This window comes from Sylvia atricapilla, chromosome 1, assembly GCF_009819655.1.
Source record: "Sylvia atricapilla isolate bSylAtr1 chromosome 1, bSylAtr1.pri, whole genome shotgun sequence".
Classification (NCBI taxonomy): Eukaryota; Metazoa; Chordata; class Aves; order Passeriformes; family Sylviidae; genus Sylvia; species Sylvia atricapilla.
This window is the reverse complement of record NC_089140.1, coordinates 37,803,611-37,824,149: the sequence shown is the minus strand read 5'-3', so window position 1 is coordinate 37,824,149 and position 20,539 is coordinate 37,803,611. Positions and strand designations below refer to the sequence as shown.

The 20,539-nt window shown below is 35.4% G+C and overlaps 1 protein-coding gene across 3 annotated transcripts in view; it reads left to right on the top strand.

Annotated features, from left to right (window-relative positions):
- Positions 1-20,539, top strand: part of ZNF385D (zinc finger protein 385D) — a 406,562-nt gene that overhangs the window by 81,686 nt on the left and 304,337 nt on the right. The gene's annotated exons all lie outside the window — the stretch shown is intronic.

Here is a 20,539-nt window from a genome sequence, read left to right as displayed (position 1 = left end):
TACAGAAGGATATGCAAAACAAAAATCCTTAGATGAAACTTCATATTAATTTTTTAATAGTCTCTGCTTTGTTCCCACTCTAAGAGTGGGGAATAACATTGATATTTTGCCTAAGTATGTTGCATGTGAGTGCCTTTCTGTGTATGAGGTGTTGCTCATTTCTGTAAAACACAACAATAAAACAAATAACACCACTATAATATTCAACAATGCAATTAACTTTAAGTGGCAGGTGGGACTGCAGCAATTGACAATGCTTAGAGTTCAGGCTGAGAAAAAAGTGCTACTACCATTAGTAGGAGCGGTGGAAATACATAAATAAAGATTGATTTCCTAATTGATTAAAGGTGCAATGTGGTTATCCACAAATGCATTCTCTATAAAACCAAATAAACACAGTCTAATTTATTGCTATCTTTGGTTACGGAGGAACTGTTATTGTTATTATTAGCACAACAATTTTGTTAATGATAGAAAGATTTTTTTTCTGCAGTTCATTTTTCCACTTTAATCCATGATAATGAAAGAAATAGTAATTAAGCAATGCTGAAATTAGTATCAAAGAGCTTCAATCATGATTCAACATTTATATTCTGGAGAGGCTAGAACTAGCAGTATAGCAGCATATTTTTATTTCCTTCTTAAAAGTATCCTATGTTATGTGTAGCTGCATCCATTTGTAGTCAGAAAATAGCTGGTTTTCTGTAGTCAGAAAATATCTCTTTTTCAAAGGGCAGTTATTTGGGGGGTTTATGTGAAAATTAAGGATTTTCAAATCTGGCAGGTCTTTGAATATGGTGAAAACTAGTGCTCCACTGAGAATATAATGTAGAGCAGAGTATAAGGAAGGCATTTTTCACGTGTCACCAAGTTCAGTTCTCTTCAACTGGGTGTTATAAATTAGAGAGACCAGTATAAAATATTTCTTGATAGAACTGAATTAGAACTGAATATTTGAGAAGCTATCCTCCCTGAACTTTGAATAGAAATGCTGTTTGAGATGTCTTTTCTAAGATGAGTAGAAATCAGAACATGAGTCCTTTTATTGTAATATGCTTTGTCATAACTTGTATATCTGAAATGGGCAATGTTTTTCTGACAAATGATTGTTTTGTTGATGAGACCTCAGCAAGCTCAAGTGTCATATGACCATGACTAGACAAATTATGACTTGACCATTGCAGTATATCATGTACATGCAAATGGTGCTTTTTGAAGGTCGTTGATGTAACTGTTACACATGCACATTATTTTCTCAGTGTATGCCAGAAGGATGCTTTGTTTAAGAGAACGATATTTCTTGTGTGGAAGTCTGATTGTCACAAAAGACAGCTGTTATGCTTGATGTCCACATTAGTGACATAATAATTTTAGAGACTAAATTCTGCTGCAAATTAAGAGTATGTAAATGTTCTGCTTCATGTATTATCCTATAAGGTTTTGTCATTATAGATACTCATTATGTCTCAACATATGAGTGAAGTATCTGTACTATGCACAAGGAAACTTAATTTCTAAATACAGTGTTTTACAAACTGTATCCTGTTTTATATGACTTTGCAGTGCTTGATGCTCACTTGGAACTAACATACTTGGAAAGGTTGGAAAAATATTGGATCTGTGATTTCTCATTTTGTTTCATCTCCAAATTATTCCCAGGAAGCAGGATAGGTTTGTGTGCTCTGTATCATGACGGGCTAATGAAAAGGGAGGATTGATTAATATGAAACAAAAACCCATGTCTTGTTCCAAAATAATTTGCAATGGACTGCTGAACAGAGGTGGGGTTCAGCAGTATTAGCATTTGACTGTGTAATTAGAGTTGTCATGCTACAGTCATCAACTTCCAGCTGTGTGAAGTGGCTTTTGTCTGTTGGACGTGAATAACAGAACATTTACTATACTTGAATATCTCTGCGTAATTTCATAAGGTAAGTTGCTTATGCACAAAGCCTGTCGCCATCTGCAAATCTATAATCAGTAAATAATGTGCATTTGTGGGGTTAAAAGGAGTGTTTCTTTGCTGCTCTGTTGGCATCTGGACTGTATTTGAATAAGCAGATAGACTCTGGAAAGTTTTGTTACTTGCTTATGTGTCTTATGTTTGGCAGCTTTCCTGTACAGCACCATGTGGTTCCTTCCAGGGGCAACCTCAGAACAGCACACTGCGGAGCCACAAAAGGGACGTGAATCCAGTGTATCTTGTGTCATTACTTGGTATGGTGGTTTGTGATGACTTAACAGAACATTGTGAGAATCAGCACTTCTGTTACTGAATCCTATGTGCTTGGAACCACACAGTTTTCTGTGTATCTTCCTCCTAATAATTGTCTTTTATGTTCTCTTAAAAAGACTTCTCGCAGTTACGCCCTAGAGAATATTCTTCTAACTGGTGATTTTTTTGCCTTTCTGCTCTCATGTGGTGGTAAGAAAGTCAGTGGGGATTTTGAGTATGTTTTGAGATTAAAAGAGGGCAAGATGCAGTTCCTGTCTGGTCTGCTGACATTGTACCACTTCTCATAAAACCTGCCTGGACACTGTGGGAAGAGGTGACCTCTTGTGGGAAGCTGTTTATTCTAACCAGCAGGAGCAAAACTCACATTCCTACTGACAGAATGGAAAAATAACTGTGGATGCAAACGTATAGCAGCACCAGTGAGAAAGCTAATTGTTTCTAAAATTTCATGTAAACCAGAATGTCTTCTGTGCATTCTTTTGTGTAAATTGCTGAATTGTCGTGGGTGAATGAGGCACAGTTAAGACAAAACCTAAAACTGCTTTCCTCTGCAGTACATCCAACAATACATTAGAGAACAAGTGGAAAAATAATGAAGGAGGTGAGCAATGTCACAAAATTAATAGAATTTCTTACACTTTAAAAACTGATTTCTGAACCATTATTCTTTTGAAAGGTAAGGGGCAGTGAGGCATTTGGTGGTAGTTTATTTATCTAGCTCTCTAAATTCATAGTCCAGACCGAAGAGTATCCATTTTAGTATGTTTTATTTACTATCTTTTAAACTAAAAATGATTATAACTGGTTTTTATTAAAGTTTCATTAAAGTAAAATTACATTGTACTGCCAACAAGGACATTGAGCACATGAAAAAAAGCAGCAAAAAGTATCAGAATTGAGTATAATTTTTTTGCCCTTGCTAATTTCAAAAAGCAAATCCCTTAATTCAACACTTAATGTTAATTTAGAATGAATAATGATTTGATTGTTATGGTAATGAGTGTTATGAAATGTGCACTAAAAAGGAATGTTTATTTGCTACGTCTTATTCTTTTTTTCTACTCCATTCAGTAGTTAAATGTACTTTCCTACAACAACTCTTGAGATGGCAGCATCCTTAAATCTATACAATAAATTTTTTTCATACTAGTTAGAGAAAATGTTTAATCTTTTACAGCATTTCTTTTGCATCTAAATCCTGCCTTTTTACTCAACTGCAGGTAGGAAATCCAGGTGATTTATCCAAACTGCTTGCTGAGTTCCTGTCCTTGCACTTTAGTGTTGCTGTTTATTTTCTGTCTCCATGCTGCTGTTGCATTTTACACCTCTGCTGTCATGTTCTGTGATCATGAAAGCTGATGGCTTTGGGGTAGACACATTCTTACTTTTAGGTGGTAGACCACCAAGTTAGGGCTTTCAGGGAAGTGGTGTCATCTGCTCTTTTCATTGTGGTAACTCTTCTTTCAGAAGAATAGGGTTGGATGGGACATTGGAGAAAAGAGGAAGTCTTCAGGCAAAGGGTATTTTCCTTCAGTCCTTCAGAACTGGTGACTTTCCATTAATTTTCTGGCAAGCAAGAATTGTCAAATAAGCTTGAGATGTCCCTGGAAGTCACATATTTAGCAAACTTTTTTTTTTTTTTTATGTCCCATTCTGATGCAGAGCTTCATGGCCAGTTAACAGTAAATCCAATATGTATTTTCCTCTGGTTTTAAGCTTCTAGTTTGTGGATCATAGATGCCAGTATCTTGTAAAACATCACACCAGGTTCCTTGTGGGTATTTTTAGTATCTCCCAAATGTCAAAGCTGGAGATTTCTGAATGAACAGGACTGGCCAAGGGCAGTGTGTTGTCACTTCCATTGCTTCTGAATGTAAATCTTCCCCCTTATTTCAAAGTACTTGTCTGTTTTCATCATATTCCTATTTCAGTTAGTGAATGATTACCAGTTGCTGTTTTTAAGAGCACTTTTGCAAGCAAGGCATGCTTTTAAACCCCCATTGTATTTGCAGAATCTTTTATTTTATTCAGAAAGGTAATATCACCATATAAGTGATATTACCTATACCTATACGCCATAGTTCACCACAAAGTTTTATGTTTTTTGTTGAATATAACTCTGGTCTCAGTTAGTAAATTTGTTTCTTTTTGGCTGTCTTACGTGACAAATGAAAAAAATGTTCTGTAGCAGCTTATTATCAATCAAACTGTTTAAGGTGTGTGGAGAATCTCAACCATGAAGAGCATCTGCCTAAGGTCTAAACGAGCCTCTAACTGAAGATTCAAAAAGTTACAAAGAATTCAGTTTTGTACCTGAATACAAGACTGCACAGATTCTCTTTCAATACTCCCAGCTGTATAGAGTGCTTCCTTTTTATCACCTTGAAGCTTGATGCTTACTAAATTGCCTTCATCCAAAAGGACATAGATGTTCGTCCAAAAGAAATTCAAGAGTGGCAGCTGAAACAAGTTTAAATGTGAGTCCTTCTTTGCTGCCTTATAGCATACCTGGAGAGGGTTTTTGAGAGCTGTGTGAAGACACGGAGTACTTAGAGGTGCCCTCAACAGCACACTGTTGAGGCTGCTGTTATGTGCAGATTAAAGGGTGAAAATCTTCATCCACCATGTGCCTGTTTGCTACATTTAATCTTCCATACTCACAGATCTTGCTCTGCATATTCCAATATGCTCTGCATATTGTTCTGTCACAGTTTGCTTGTTCTTTTTAGACATTTATAACGTCATGTTTTCAGGCCTTTATGTTGCTTCTAGGTGTGCAACTCTTTCTTCCATATTGAAAAATAACTGCCCTTTATGTCCTCAAATTTGTGTTTAAAATACACTTAAAAAAAGGGGACATTTTTCTCTTTGAACTTCTACTTAGCATCAACATAGCCTCTTTCTAATTACTTTTTTGGGGGGTTTTTTGCCGCTAGAAGCTACCCACGCAGCCTATTTATTTGAACTAATTTTTCTTTCCACTTAATACTGTTTTAGGCAAGTAGTATCTTCATGTTTTAACTGTGGCAGGAATATTGATAATCTGTGTTAAATTAGCTGGATAAAGTTTAGTTACTCTGAGAGCAGTGTATGTCTGTCTGTGTTGTTTCTGAGCTGAGTGAGGTGTTGGTCTGCCATTCTTTGCTTCTCCCTGAGTGTGGCACTATTCTCATTTCTGAGAACGCTGGCATTTGATCTTGTACATACAGATAACAAACTGTTGAAACCTGTTTTGCAGGCTCTCCATTTAGTTCTGCTTATATCACTAGGTCCAATATAGATTATGATGACCATGGCTTCCATCCAGACCTTCTCAGTAACTTGTCTTCTTTTAATATGGTGGGGTTTTTTTTCCCCTGCACTGGCATCTGATAGGCAACAGATCTTCTATGCGTCATGACAACGTACTAAGTTTATCAACGCTTCCTGGTATTAATTTCCTAGGAGGTAGCTTTTCCCATATTCAGTTGTTTTCTTACTTCAACTGTAGGTCTGTACTCTTCAATGAAACTACAAAATGATAATTTTGTTTGCCTCATGTAGCATTAATTTTTTAATTTTTTAGGATATCACAGAATTCATGCAGAATTTTTGAGCTATATCTGAGTAGAAGGAAGAAAAAAAGCAGATACCAAATGTGAGACAAATTTCACTAATGCTGACTTGTACAGCATTCCCTTCTGCTGCGGAATTCTCTGAATCCTGAAAGTCACGTCACTGAAATCTTTAGTTAGCATCTTATCCTCTGACATATTTCTCAGTAGGGGAAATATGTCTCAAGATTGGAGATTTAAGACCAGTACCAGAGAAATTAACTCCAAAACGTGTTGATTTCAAGAGGAGGCAAGTTTCTCTCTCTATTCAGGAAATTAATTAATGATAGCTGTGGTGGCTCAGTACAAATCATTGAGGAAGCACCAATTCTAATCTACAGTTTGCTACTCTGGGAGCCAGTGAATCTGTATGATGTCTTTCCTTTATTTCTCACATGAATGCTTATAGATTAGCCTGGCTGGAGTCCCTGTGCAGACAGCATTATAGGTACATAGACATAATCAAGATTTTCCCCCAGTTTTTCCATAAATATGAAATTAGAGAGCTGGAAAGATACACTAATTGTAAGCAAAGTAGCTCATTTAATGTTTGGTAATATTTTGCTAGTATTACTGTTTACTAATACTTGGTTCTGTAATAAAAGTTCAGGTTTTTAAAATACTCCTCTAGGAACTTTGTCAGGAAACTTTGTCATGTTTTTAAGTGCAAGCCCTCCCTGGTGGGGATGATGTATTATTTATTATACAGAATATAACAACTTTTTGATTATAAAAGAAGTATTGAATGTTTCTTTTTTATAGGCTTTAGCAGCATAATGACTGTTTTATTAGGAGCAAAACCCAGACTGAGTCTCTCTCTATGCTGAATTCTAAAATGTTGCAGAAGAGAAAAGAAAGTTAATGAAGAATAATTTTGTGATCATACATTTTGTGATCTTTAAGCAATTTCATTCCTAGTGAAGTACAGTGAAAGGAAAACTGGAAATGTAAAAATTATTCAGTTTGGTATTTTGACTCCAGTTGGTTAGTAATTTTGCTAAAGATTATAAAGAAATGGCGTTTTCTTCTGTTGAACCTATCCTGTTTGGGAACACTTAACTTATCTGTCTCTTTTTGGCTGGGAGAGCACTATTCCCACCTTTGATTAATTCTCATTCATCCCAAATGAATTAACAATATTGTGTAAAAGTGAATAAGATTTTCCTCCTCCTACTTTCATTCCTATTCTCAAACTCAACAGAGGTTTGTTTGAACATTGAGAAGTTGCATTGTGAATGGATGGTTTTTCCACTTAGAAAACACAATTGAATTTAGTATTTTTCTTGGTCCATGGTCTTTCCTATTCTGATAATGTCCTAGTTTTTATTTTAGGATATTGGTTTGATTTTCACTTTATTTTTAAATTATTATTATGGTGAAGGTGTGTTAAAAAAAAAAAAAAAGTTTTTTAAATTATTTATTTATTTATTTGGTCATCAAAGTGAAGAAAACCAATGATTACATAGTTCTGACTCTACTTAGCTCCATTTCCCCCACATTTGATACAGCAGCTTTGTGACAAAAAGACTTTGGGTGTCCTTGTGGACAAAAAATTGAACGGGATTCATGAACTACACACTGGGACAGTCTCGTGCCCAGTTTTGGGCCCCCAGTGCTAGAGAGACATCATTGTAAGGGAGTGGGTGTGGAAGAGCATCACCATGATGGTCAGGTTTCCTGAGCATGTGAGTGACAAAGAGAGGACCTTGATAAGGCTGGTTTTATTTACTGTGAAGAAAAGAAGGGCTCCTGGGGGATCCTTTCGCAGTCTTCAACTTCCTCAAGGGGTTTTTAGGTAGAAGGCAGATGTATGTGAAAGGGCAAGAGGGGAGCATCACAAATTGCAGCAAGGAAAGTTCTGGTTAGACATATGGATACAAACATTGAGAACTTCAGTGTACAAGTGGGTAGGCACAGGAATAAGTTGATCAGAGAGGATGCGAAAATTATTCTCTGGCTATTTTAAGAACTCAACCTGATCTAACCTTGAAATTATTTCTACTTTGGCTAAGAGGTTAAGTAAATTCCAGAGGTATCTTTCCACCTGAAATTTTCGAAGGTTCTGTAGAAAATACTGGGAAGACATCAGTTTTAAAGGTTCAGAGGCCTCCTTGCTTGATTTACATCAGGCAGGACCAAGATATATATATAATGAAAGGCTTGGATTTTTATTCATAGCCATGCGTTTAAAGAGGAAAAGATAACAAAGAAGATTCCACTCAGAATGTCAGGGTGCTAATGATATTTGGGAGAAGGAAAACAAATACAGCAAATTCTGTATTCTTTAAAGGGCTCTGAGATGTAAAATGAGCTATCGAAGCCTTTTTTACTACCTTTTTTTTTTAACAAATTGCCTGTAGCATATACTCAGAACTGCTGTTGATCCATGTTACAGTCTGTCTAGAGATTATAAAAATAAAATCCTTGTCATTTAAAAGAGGAAATCTAGAAATAAAGCTACTAGCATACGTGGATCTTGTTTTTAGACCTTTATTTCTGTCATTAGTGGTGACAGAGGGAGGAACAGATGCTGCAGGATGCAGTAAAGAACATCAGATACCATCTTGTTCAATGATGTTTTAAGATAGATGTGATCTTTATGGCAGGACAGGATTAATAACCTTTCAAACTTTCTTTTTCTTAAAATAAATTAGCTTTTAACCTAAACCATTGAAGATTTCAACAGTTGACTCTGCCATGTAAACACTGGAGTGATCGAACAGCTCCTTAGAAAAATTATCCAGTAATTAACATTGAGTTTATTGGGATGTTTTTGGCTTTGCTTGGTGTTTTATTTTCTGACCAATCACCTCTCATCATGAAATTAAATTATTCTTAATTGAAAACTATTTTTTGTATGTTCAGGGAAACATGGTTTTCTTTTTACACATCAGTAGAAGAATATTCCTAATGTTTTAAAATCTTGAAATATTTAAGAAAAAAGCACTGCCACAGTAATTCACTGTATTGTATTGATTTTATCACTGACTCTTTTGATGCCAGTGACCCTTGTCAAAACCAGATGAAAGGTACTTGAGAAAGCCAAAGAAAAGATCCTGGAACTGTCAGGCTTTAAGAAATACACATTGTTCAGAATTGCAATGTTGTAATTTGAAGACTTTTTACTGTGAAATAACAGTACTTTGCTTTCAAGAACAGTGGCAAGCCTCTCTCATCTTAGGAGCATCCCAAATTAAAAGGTTGTGGAAACAAATAATGTTACAGCCTAAGAAAGAGCGACTAAATTAGCTCGTAGCTGGCATAGAAGTTTCAGTAATATTCCAGAAAGAAACATTTTAGTTTTACCAACACTTTAATTTCTTTGCAAGCCAGAAGAGTTGATTTCAACAGATTGACTATTAATTTTATCTTTGTGGGCCTGTATGTATGTTATAAATTTCTTTTTCTCTTTGTACAGGCTAAATTTTGTACTGTAGGTTAGTTTAATCTGTTGTATGCCTGAAAAATTTGTTGTAAGGGAAATAACATTTTTTTTCTTTTGATACTGCATATAGCCCATCCTACAAAACCACATTCATGAGAGTACTAGAGGGTCTGGCTAATTTTGAATATGTGCACTTCTGAGTGCAGTGGTTATATAGTCATACACACACATGTACACCCAGAAAGCCCACTTCATTCTTAGTCTGCATAAGAATTTGTTATCTCTTGGCTAGCTTGGCAGAAAATTTCAGTGCTGTGCTTTATAGGGAGTGCATTTGTGCACAATCTGCTGATTAGCTCAGAGTCCTGTGTGGTAGTCAGCAGTTAGGGTTTTAGTCTTTGAGAAATGTAGTCACTGATGGGTTTTTTGTTTGGTTGTTTTTTGTGTGTGTGTGTGGTTTTTTGAAATTTTTTTTGTTGTTGGTTTGGTTTGGGTTTTTTTGTGTGTGTTTTTAATTTTTTTTAAATTACTAATTGTTGTTGGTTTTTTTTTTTTCCTGAAGTGTTGCAATAATTTATTTTTAAACTAATTTCCAAATAGTATGTGTTTATTTGGTCAAATCAGAAATTATAGTCATGATGATTTCAGGTGAACCTCAGCAGGAATAGATGATCCAGATCCAGAATAGATGATCAGAAGTGATCCAGAAAGATGAAACATTTCTTCTAACTTAGTTTTTATTATTTTTATTCACATGTGTATTTTATAGTTCAGAAAAACCTGCTCTTTCATCATGTCGTGTAAGGTTTTTCCTTTCTTAAATGTTATATTCTACTATTCTATAAAGTCAAAAAAGCTCCTCAGACATCAGTATTCCTATTATGATACAGCTGATATAAATCAACACTTAGCAAGAATATGCATTATTACTTCTGACTCTAGATCTCTAGAATTATGTTAGTTGTTGATAGGGTTAATGAAACACCGTATCTGTATGCAAGATTATTTTTTCCCCTCATGGAATATGGAGTGGTCCAGTTACTATGCTATCAAGTGCTATTAAGATATCCCTGCTATAATGTAGTAAAGAGTTGTATTCCTTTCTGTAGTCGCTCTTTTTTAATTTCTTTGGAGAATGATCTTCATAATATTGCTTTCTTATTTTGTTAACTAACTGTGGATATTTTATGAAGTATCATCACAGAAAGCTTGAGTATTCAACCTTATCTGACCCCTAAAGTTACCGAGAAAGAGACTTGTCACCCTGACTTACTGTTGGTGGATATCCAAAGGATTTCTGGTTAATGGGTTCTGACAGGACTCTCCATGCTCTGCGGTTCACCTGCTATAGATGTTATGTTCAAATGTGCTGGCTGAAGCAGCATGTGCAAACACAAAATGGCAGAGCTGGTGAGTTAATGGAACAGTTTCTTCAGAAAGACAAGGAGGGGATGAAAATAAATGATATCTGCTTCATTCATTGTATTCCTTTGATAATAAAGCATTTCGCAACATTCTCGAAGTCAATGAAGACGGAAATATATACACGAAGCACAGCAAGATTTTGAAATGTGCTCTGTTTATTTTGTGCAAAAATGAGCATAAGTCTTCTTTTCTCTTGATATTGTGTAAGGTTGAAAAACACCCACTGTGTCCCAAAGAAGCCCTATGGAAAAGGCAGCGTATTACCCATACCAAGGGCACTAATCCGGCCAACAGCAGCTTCCTACTAGACCATTTTGCTCTAACAATGTGTGAGGTTAGGCTCATTCTGTTTAATCTCATGGAAAACTTTAGAAGGCCTCGGCTCCTGTGGAGAAGTTCTCTTTGGTTGTAAAATGTCCTTCACAGCACCCTGTGAGCCGTGGCATGAACCCCTGAACAAACTTACATTTATGCAGAATGAAATGGAATCAATGCGTTGACATGAGGAGACTGGCTAATGAGAGGATAGTAGGATTTAGGTGAGGTTGGTCGGTGCTTTTTCTTGATTTGATGAGAAAATTAGTAAAGGAAATATGGTTTTATAGGATAGAATTAACTAGCAGTGGTAAAAAAAAAATTAGGAAATTATTACAATAAGCAAATGAACAACTGTGGGGATGACTACAGAATAGGGGAGGAACTGTTTGTCTTGCATGTTGAAGTAATTGAAAACCTGACAAAACATAGAATATATTTTGTTTCCTGACCATCTTGAAGCCATTAAGGAAATTAGCATAAATTTCCATACAATTCGTATGTCACACTAATTTGAGTGCCTGGTTGCATACATTTCCTCCTCAGATGGTGGGCTCTTTCTGCCAGACACCAGCAGGTTGGTGTAAATTACCCAGCAGAAGTTGGAATGTTCTTTCATTGCAAGCTGACAAAGTGAAAGACATATGCACCAGCCCAGTACTCTCCTCAGATCTGCCACTCTCTCATTTCTTCCTCTTTCTTCTTCAAGGAACTCTGGGATAAGAATTCATAGTCCTTACCTGAGGAAAGCTTCAGTGAAATGCTTATCTGAGGACTTCTTGATTTTGAGCAGGTTAAAGACTTCAAAAGTCAACTGTGGCATTTCTCAGCTTTCTGGATTCAATGACACTTTAATTTTCTGCTTTGTTTTTTTAAATCCAGACTTTAAAAATAATGCTTCCATGCTACATAAGTTTAAAAAAACCCTTAGTCACTGGAACTATATTTTAAGAAAAGGCACTTCTGCATTGTATTTTATATCCCATATAAATAGTAGCAAGACAGCACAATGAAAAACCAACTTTCCCACCTGATTCAGCACAGAAAAGATTTATCCCAACTTATTTAATCTATTTTTTTAACACTGAAGTACTGAGCAGTGAATCGCACATTTCCTTTGAGGAATCCAAGTCTCCTTGCACAGAAAGCCTTGGGTGAGCCTTGGAGTTTTTCTCATAGAAACATAAAACATACTTCACTCTTTGCACTTTGCTAGAAGATCTCTTAGAGTATAAAAAGACCCGTAGCATGTTTGTTGTGTTGCAGTATCATCAATTGTTCTTCTATCACGAGTTTAATTAGATCATGATGTGTATGGAATTTTTTAATACCATATGGTAATATTATATTTGCTATGTTGATAGTCCTTGAGGTGGGGATTCTGTTACCCTTATCACTATGTAAGGCAGAAGGAATGTGAAGACCCTAGAATAATACTATGAATAGCACAAAATGCTGGTAGCATCAAAAATTAAAGTTTAATGCTTTGGGTTTGTTTTTTGTTTTGTTTTTTGTTTTTTGTTTTTTTTTTTGTTTGTTTGTTTTTTTTCCTAAGTTCACCTTGTAATGTGCAGCCATTTCTCCTCTTTGCTTTTCTCTGTTGATGAACCTTGGCATTCAGACACAACTTTCTCTCAAACTAAATTGCAAAGAAATAATTCCCTCAGAAGCTCCCTTTCAGCTTCATTACAGACTCCTTGAATGAATACTGAAAGTGTTGACAGCTATGTTTTCAAGATGTTTATAGAATTGCTCAGAATTTTACAGCATTTTAAAAATACCATTTCTTCTTTGTGGAGATCAAAGTAACAAGTTTTCATTGTTCAGCGGTTGTTGACATACAAGACCTAATATTCCCACAGGTATAGTAGATTCTAACATCCTTGGCTTTTTGCAGTTAGTAAAAAAAGCCCTGGTGGGTATTTTATTTACCTGGAAGTGCACTGGTGTTTGAAGCTGCTGCTGGCAAATTCTGGAAGGGTTTTTTCTGTGTAAATGCCTGGGGGCTTGATCTGTGATTTTTTAAATGCCTTTGAGAGGTGAGATCAGATGCATAAGAATGCGATTGTGTTTATTTTTTACATGAATCCCACTGCTAGAATCCTTAGGGATTTGCTGTATCAAAGATATTTATGAGAATATTGCCCTTGGCTACAGTTTGAAAGGGAGCAATGTAGGACAGGGACAGATGAAGGGTAGGCAAACTGGTGACTCTGGTCATAGAGAATGTTGACAGTCTCCTAGATCTGGATACCCTTTCTGATGCATAGCACTCGAGCAGAATAGGAGATTGAGCAATATTCAGCAGTCACATTTCCACTTCAGGGGTTTGTTTGTGTATTACAGTTCCTGAATGTTCGCAATTTCAGAAACAGCAAAGCATGACCAGGATTAATCACGCAATGTATGGATTCAGTATATGCTGTTGTCTGTGCATGGCCTCATCTTATTTGGAGAGCAGGATCTTCAGGCATGTGACTATTATATTTAACCTTTGGTGTGAAGCATATCTTTATTATTTGAAACTTGTGTGTTCTTTCAATTTTCCTGCTTTAAAGGGAAGAATAGGGCAAGAAAATGGCAATAATATCTGACAGGTTTGTCATAGCAGTTCCTCAGCATGTCTACATTTAGGTTTCCTGTGAGTAATAGGTAATAAAAATGACCAAGCAAGCATAAAGAGGGGAGAATTCTACAACCAAGTTGTAGCTGAATTTTTTATTTTATCTTACTGAGGATGTATTGTTCTAGTAATAAGAAGAAATTATTTGCCTTCAATTCAGCCAGAGATCTTGATCAATTATAGAGAATTGTTGGACTCAATGATCATAAAGGTCATTACTAACTGAAATGATTTTATGAACAAGCCAAAGTGCCATTTAAACAAATTAAGAAATCAAGCGTTTATATTGATGTTGCTGACCAGAATAGTCTCATAATCTGTTAGTAATATACATCTGCTGATTTATAAAAGTATAAAAGTACCTACTTTATCCACTACATGTGCACACAGAGGGTTTTAATTAGTTGCTGAGATAATGTATTAATATCTGCCCCTTTAAATTTGCTGATTGAAAAATGAAGAATTCCTGCCCTTTAACTGTTCAGCTTTCACAGAGGTTACAGTAAATCTCTTAATCTCCCAAGCACTTATTCTCCTCTGTGTTTTTCACAGACATTTATCCACAGGACATTCATTTCCAATCTGTATTTAAATCCAGGAATAACTATGTGGTCTTTGAGCTATCTGCTTTCATGCACTGCTAATGGGCTCAACTACTGGAACTCTGGATGAGCTGGGGGGAGAAAAAAAGGGATTCAAGACATGTTCAGCTTCTATTTCAGCTTAAGCTGAGTCTCTATTTATTTTTGGTGAAGAGAGCATTATAGAAAGCAATTATTTGGGGGCAAAGGAAGGGCAGGAAAGATCCACAATAAAGGATTTATTTATTATGGCTTTATGGAGAAGGCCCATGTATCAGATTTTCAGGCTTATAATGGTACATAGTTGAATTTATCTGCTGAATGGGGTGTGAGGATTTGAAACATACCATGGATTTTTGTCAAATACTTTCAGCACTTTTTTTTCATGTTCCTTACAGAATTTGTAGTCCAGAAATCTTGGATGTAAATGGTCATAAATTCACATTGTTCTGTAAATACACAGGATCTCAGAGTAGCATGTTTTCCCATTACTCAGTATGTGCTTTGCGGTCACTATGCTGAATGGCCCATTTCTGAAAGAGAAATGTAGTATGAAATTGATATTATGTTGTCAAAGAAAACACAGGAGCATAGTGCTCTTTGAAGTAGTTACAATGAAGCTGGCTCTTGACCTTTTGGCATTTTCTCTCCTGCACATCAAAGAATTTGTTTCAGTTTAATTCAGAGTGTACTTAGGGAGGCAAAGTACTTAGGGAAGGAGATTGAAGAAAATGTGCTGAGGACACCTTAAATTCTGCATTTCCAATCTATGTAAATTAGCCCAAATTTGAAAACTATGCTAAGTTATAGCCAGAAAAAATGCATGGTATTACCTTTGAACAGAAATCCTTTTAACAACGTTTTTTCCTCTTTTTCTGTTGTTTTCTTCCCACCTTATTTTCCTTTCCAGCATCATTCTCTCCATTACTTCTCTTCTCTGTGTCCATTCCGTGAGCCTTTCTCCAGCGTACAAATCCTTCCCTTTTCTGTGCAATGTATTTTCTGACTTTCTTTGCTAAACCAGCTTTGTTTTGGTGTTATAATAAACGTGCTATTTTATTAAAGACAACTAAATAACTTTTGGTCAATGACAGGTGCATTTATTCTTTCCTGCTTATAATATTAGATATGTGCTTAACTTTTGAAATGTTACTTTTGAAAATATTCTCATTAGAGAGTCATAATGAATCATTTGATAGAAGATTTTTGTGTATCTTTCTTAATTGTGTGTTTTGGTCTCATGTGGAGCTATAAGTGAAAATAAATAGGCTAATTAAACTGTAATGCTTATTGCAATTCCTGCCAAATTTGGTTAGACCCTTTTTCCTAGTGCTGGAAAAGCAATTCATATCATTCAGACCATGAGTAAACTCTTGGATAGATGGAGATTAGGAAAACATTTTGGGTCTGGTCTTGTAAGATGCTGCTTACCTCTTTTAGTTCAGATTAAAGAACACAGATCAAAGAGGACAATGGAAGGAAAGAGTGGACTTGCACCAGTACCTTAGCCTTTCACAAGAGAACAAAAAGGGTGTTGGAAAGGACTGCTGGCTCGTACCAGTTTGAGGTTAGACTCTGTAATTTACTGATATGCATAACCTAAGGAATGGGTGATAATATGGTCTAATTAAGTGTTATCCAGCCACTTAGTAAATGGTTGAGCAAATTTATTTTAAACACTTTGGTGCCAGGAAAAGGGAAGCAATGAGTCTGAAACTTGCTTTTTATTTATGTATTTATTTTTCCTTCTTAAGGGACGAAGTCTCTGTCCAACAATTCTAAGTATGTCTCTGCCTCAGTAACTGTAGACATTGTAGGTTCTCTAACTCTTTTCCTGCTGAGTTAAGAGAATAAACAATGTTGGTGGTTTTTTTTTGTTTGTTTGTGGGTTTTTTTTGTTTTTTTTGTTTTTTTTTTAACCCGGGAAATATTGCTGAAGATCACTATGCTTTTTAGGTAATTTAAACATGAAGCTGATATATCAGCCTGTACAACGACCTGTCCTTACACTGCAGTTCCTATCTAAAACTGAAAACAAACAAACAAACAAGCAAATGTTCAAGGTGGAATAAATACAAAACCTGAAAAAAAGGTGATTTAAAATTTGGATAACTTTGAGATAGGAGTTTTCTAGATCTGGAAATCTGCTCTTTCATAGTGTTCAATGGCTTCTTTTCAAATGCAATGAATTTTTGATCACATCAAGTTCTTGTTTGCTGTAGAATGCTGCATGTTGCTGATGAATATCTGCTTCTTAGCAATAAAATGTCTTAGTGCGATTGACCATAGCAGTAAATAGAAATTGTCTGTTAAAGAGACTTGTTTCAACTTGCAAATTATAGAGGTTTATACTGATGAATGGCCCATTTAAAAATCAGGTGGACTAGAGCCCAGATTATTCTCCTTCGCAACTTACTGAGTTTTGTTTTAATATCTTAGGGTTCTGGATGTTAGAGCCATTCCTTTATTCTTTTTCTCTTCCAAGTAAATTCAAGGAAGCGAATTAGAGGCATGCTCTTCAGGAGTTGAAACCTTCACAAACCTGATTTTTCGTCTCTCTTATTGCAGAGGTTACAGAATGAACCCCAAATTTCTGTTTCTCTATTAGAACCGTAGGTTTTAATATTTAGCATTTAAGCTTAATTAATTTTCCCAACAATTAATAACTGCGTGTAATTTAGCCTGGTTTTGATGGCTAATTATAATGAATTTGTGGCTGCCTTGACATTTTTAATACACCAATGATTGCAGTGAAATCACTTAAGAACTTTAGGATATTTTAGGTTGTTTACTTATGAATTGTTTATTCATCTGCTTTAAGGGAGAGCTCTGTGGCAGTAGAGACTGCAGGTGCTCAGTGTTCTGCTGTTAGAAACAGCTTATATCAGCCTCTCAACTGGCAAATTATCCAGTAGTCCAGCAGGCATTTTCACCTACTTGTAATACCAGTGGAGAAATTAGTAACTAAATAAAAATTCTCAGCCAGCACAAATGCAGGTGTGGAATAGGAAACATTCACATGTCTTGACTGGCTCAAAATCATGCAATGAGTTTCTGGCAACCAGAACTCGAGTGATGGATATATGATTCAGGTTTCAATTGTCGTGGCTTGCCTCTCTGACGTTTACAGTCCAGATCTGACAGGTAATTCACTTTTTCATTTTCAGCTAAGTATTTTCATCACAAACTTCTCTTTCTTTATGGTACTTCTCTTTCTTTATGCACAGTTCCCTAATGAGAATCAATTATATATTTAATTAAATATTTTGAAAGGCAGTGATGTATTTTGAAAGGCAGTGATGTAAAACTTGGTTTTGTTCAGGGACTTTTAGCCTCTTAATAAGTTTCATCTGGTAATAATTTCTGACTGTTTGGCTTGTAATATATGTGAAACTTTGTCTTCTTAGCAGACCTTCTGTCATAAATTTCTGAAGAGAACTATGGTTATATTGATGCGTTTCTAGGACTGCAGATGGTATAGTCAGCTATGTTTCTTTGCCCAAACTTTGACACAGGAATGATTTGTTAGAACACCTGCTTGACTGCTTAAACTAATTTTTCTGCAAATTGCAGTTGGAGAATTTTCTTTAAACAATGACAAAATCACCACCACCACCACCAACAAAAACCCAAACAAAGAAAACCAGATCACAACCAACTAAACAAATCCATCTACCTCTTCCAACCCCAAACTGGACAAACCCCAAACTGTAGTTAAGGATATTTTTTTTTTAATGTAATAAAATGTAACCATTTTGCTCTTCTTAGGACATCGGAATAACTTGCAGCATAAATGTTATTCTATGCTATGTACATTGTAATAAGTATAGTAAGATAAAATGACAATAATTCCACAGAGAGCAAGAATGGAAATCTGTAGCTACATAATTTCTTATAATGCTGAATTTATTTGGTGTAAAGATAGGGTTATGAAGTGGAAGCTGCACAAGTTTTCAATATCAGCCATATTCATAAATTATTTTACTCCTCTGAAACGCAGTTGACCTCATCTGAGGCTGAAGGGTACATGCCAAAGAATCATGGTCAAATGCTCAGGCTCATGCCAGAGAGCTGTGGGTCCACTCACGTCCATCATCCATTCAGAGCTTTGTTCTCTGAGGATCTGCTGCTGCACGGAGGCTTCTGTCACTGTAGTGACTTTTTGCTGTTTGTTACTGTCAGTTTAACATAGCCCTTTTAGCTATAATGGATGGATGGATTTTAAAACCATCTGCAGCTGCTATTAATATGATTTTTCAGTGTGTGTATTTCCACAAGCTTTTTGTAACAGCTGTTTGAGCAGAACTCTTTTTGATTTACTTCCTTTCTATTTAATTTCACAGTAACATTTCCTTTTTTGCTTCTTTTAGGTAATATTTGACTATCAGAAAATGTCAGTCATAAATTTAAAGAAAGTCCTTTGCAAATGTCCAGTGAAGTATTTGAATTTTAAAAGAAAGTACTTAGTGTACATTCTGTGTCAGCAGTTTAAAATCAACACAGCTTATTTTGGTGGTATTTCTGTCAAGAGCTTACCAGAACACCAGAGTGTTACTATAAAAGCTCCTTTTTTTTTTTTTTTTTTTTTTTTTTTTTTTTTTTTTTTTTTTTTTTTTTTTTGTGCTTTAATTACGTGTGTGTGTTCTTCTGGAAAATAAATTATTTACTGTTAAAGTTGTACTCTGCCTATATTAGGAAATTTAAAAATACTCTTGCATTTTAACAACTTCCTCAACAGTCATGTAGTGTACATTCTCCTTGATTACTGTTGGATGTATGATGTGTATATCTAGGTAATAGAAATACTTTCTAATTAATTAAAATATTATACAAACTTAAGAGGTATATAGGCTTTAATGATTAGAGATTACTGCTGCATTTACACATCCATGGAGAAAAATTTTGCCTGATGTGCATTTCTCTTCTGTTTTGCAGGAAATACCTTCAGCTGATGTTTTTAAAACTTGGGATATGCAGGAAAAATCAGTGGCCATATAAAAAACAGTTGGCTGAAAATAATGGTGCTACGTATGTTTGGAACAATAGAATATATTTGCCCATTTTTGCATTCTAAAATGATTTTTGGTATATTTCTTTGAAGTAATTGTTTTTCTAGACATTTCTGGTATGGTGATGTCAATTTTCAACTCTTTTAACTAGAGGTTGGAGTCACCGAGAGAAAAAATAGGTTTTGTTGTAATTTTCATAATGACAATATCTAAGAAAAGGAGAAGTGTGGGAGTTTGAATCTTTTCAGCAGCAACTTTTCTTCCACAAGAGTTATTCCTCATGGACTGAACATGATTCCCATGCTCTAGTAGATGTGCAAGTGCTTGGTTAACATTCCAAGCAAGTGACAAAGATGTTTTTTATTCTTTTTTAATCTAGTATTTTTAGGTAGTTTAATCAATTTCACATTTATACTTTGGTGAGGAATAATATAACATTTTCAATTAAAAACCTTCATCATTTAGTGATGATTATGCCAGTTAAATTAGTTCTTGATGTTACAAGCTAAATTGATTGTAATTAAAGCACTTAGTAATAGGAAATAAATTGAAACCCGTCGTTTCTTGTCTCTGTAAGGAGGTTTGGCATTTCTGCCAATGGGGCTATACTGATCCTTCTTCCTTTGTGTCTCACCACTTTGTCAGGCTATTGTTTGCATGTTATTTGATGTTCTAATAATTTTCTTTTGGCATTAGGAATTTCTAAATAGTTCACTGCTTTGTAAAGTCTTCTGGAAAGGCAAGAGATGTGGAAAGATCACAAACAGGCTTTATATCTTATATGTTTGAGCAGGACAATGTGTCTTCTAGACTGTGATCTAAGGACAACATTATTTTTAGAGAGAAACTCTCTTTAGAGCATATGATGCTTTAAATGGAGATTCTGTTTGGAGACCAGAGTATAGGTATTTCTTCAGTACCTTCAGTGTACTGACCGGGTAAGATTAATTATAAATCAGTGTTAGGGATGTGGCTTTACAAGTGCAAAAAACTAGGACATTTCTGTGATGTCTCTGAGTTCCAAAGTTAATCCTCTGACTCTGCATTCTGGTTAAGTTGCTGGTTTAAATGGCAGCACTACAGACAGAGTATGGGGAAGAAGAGAATGCTGTTGTACAGCCCAGCTTTTTAGGTTACAGCCATGACTCTGATAGGCATTGTACTGCTTCATCTGAGAAAACTCCCCTGGTTCCTTTCTCAATACTATAATAAAGGTTTATAATAAATAAATCAAGAAGCTATAATAAAGCTTCTAGATTTAGAACTTTTTATTTTATTTTTACTGCTAGCCAAAAGACAAAAGAATGCAAATTCTCCCTTTCAAGTCATATTGTCTGTTTTCACCACAGGAGATCTTGTCTGTCTCTGAAAG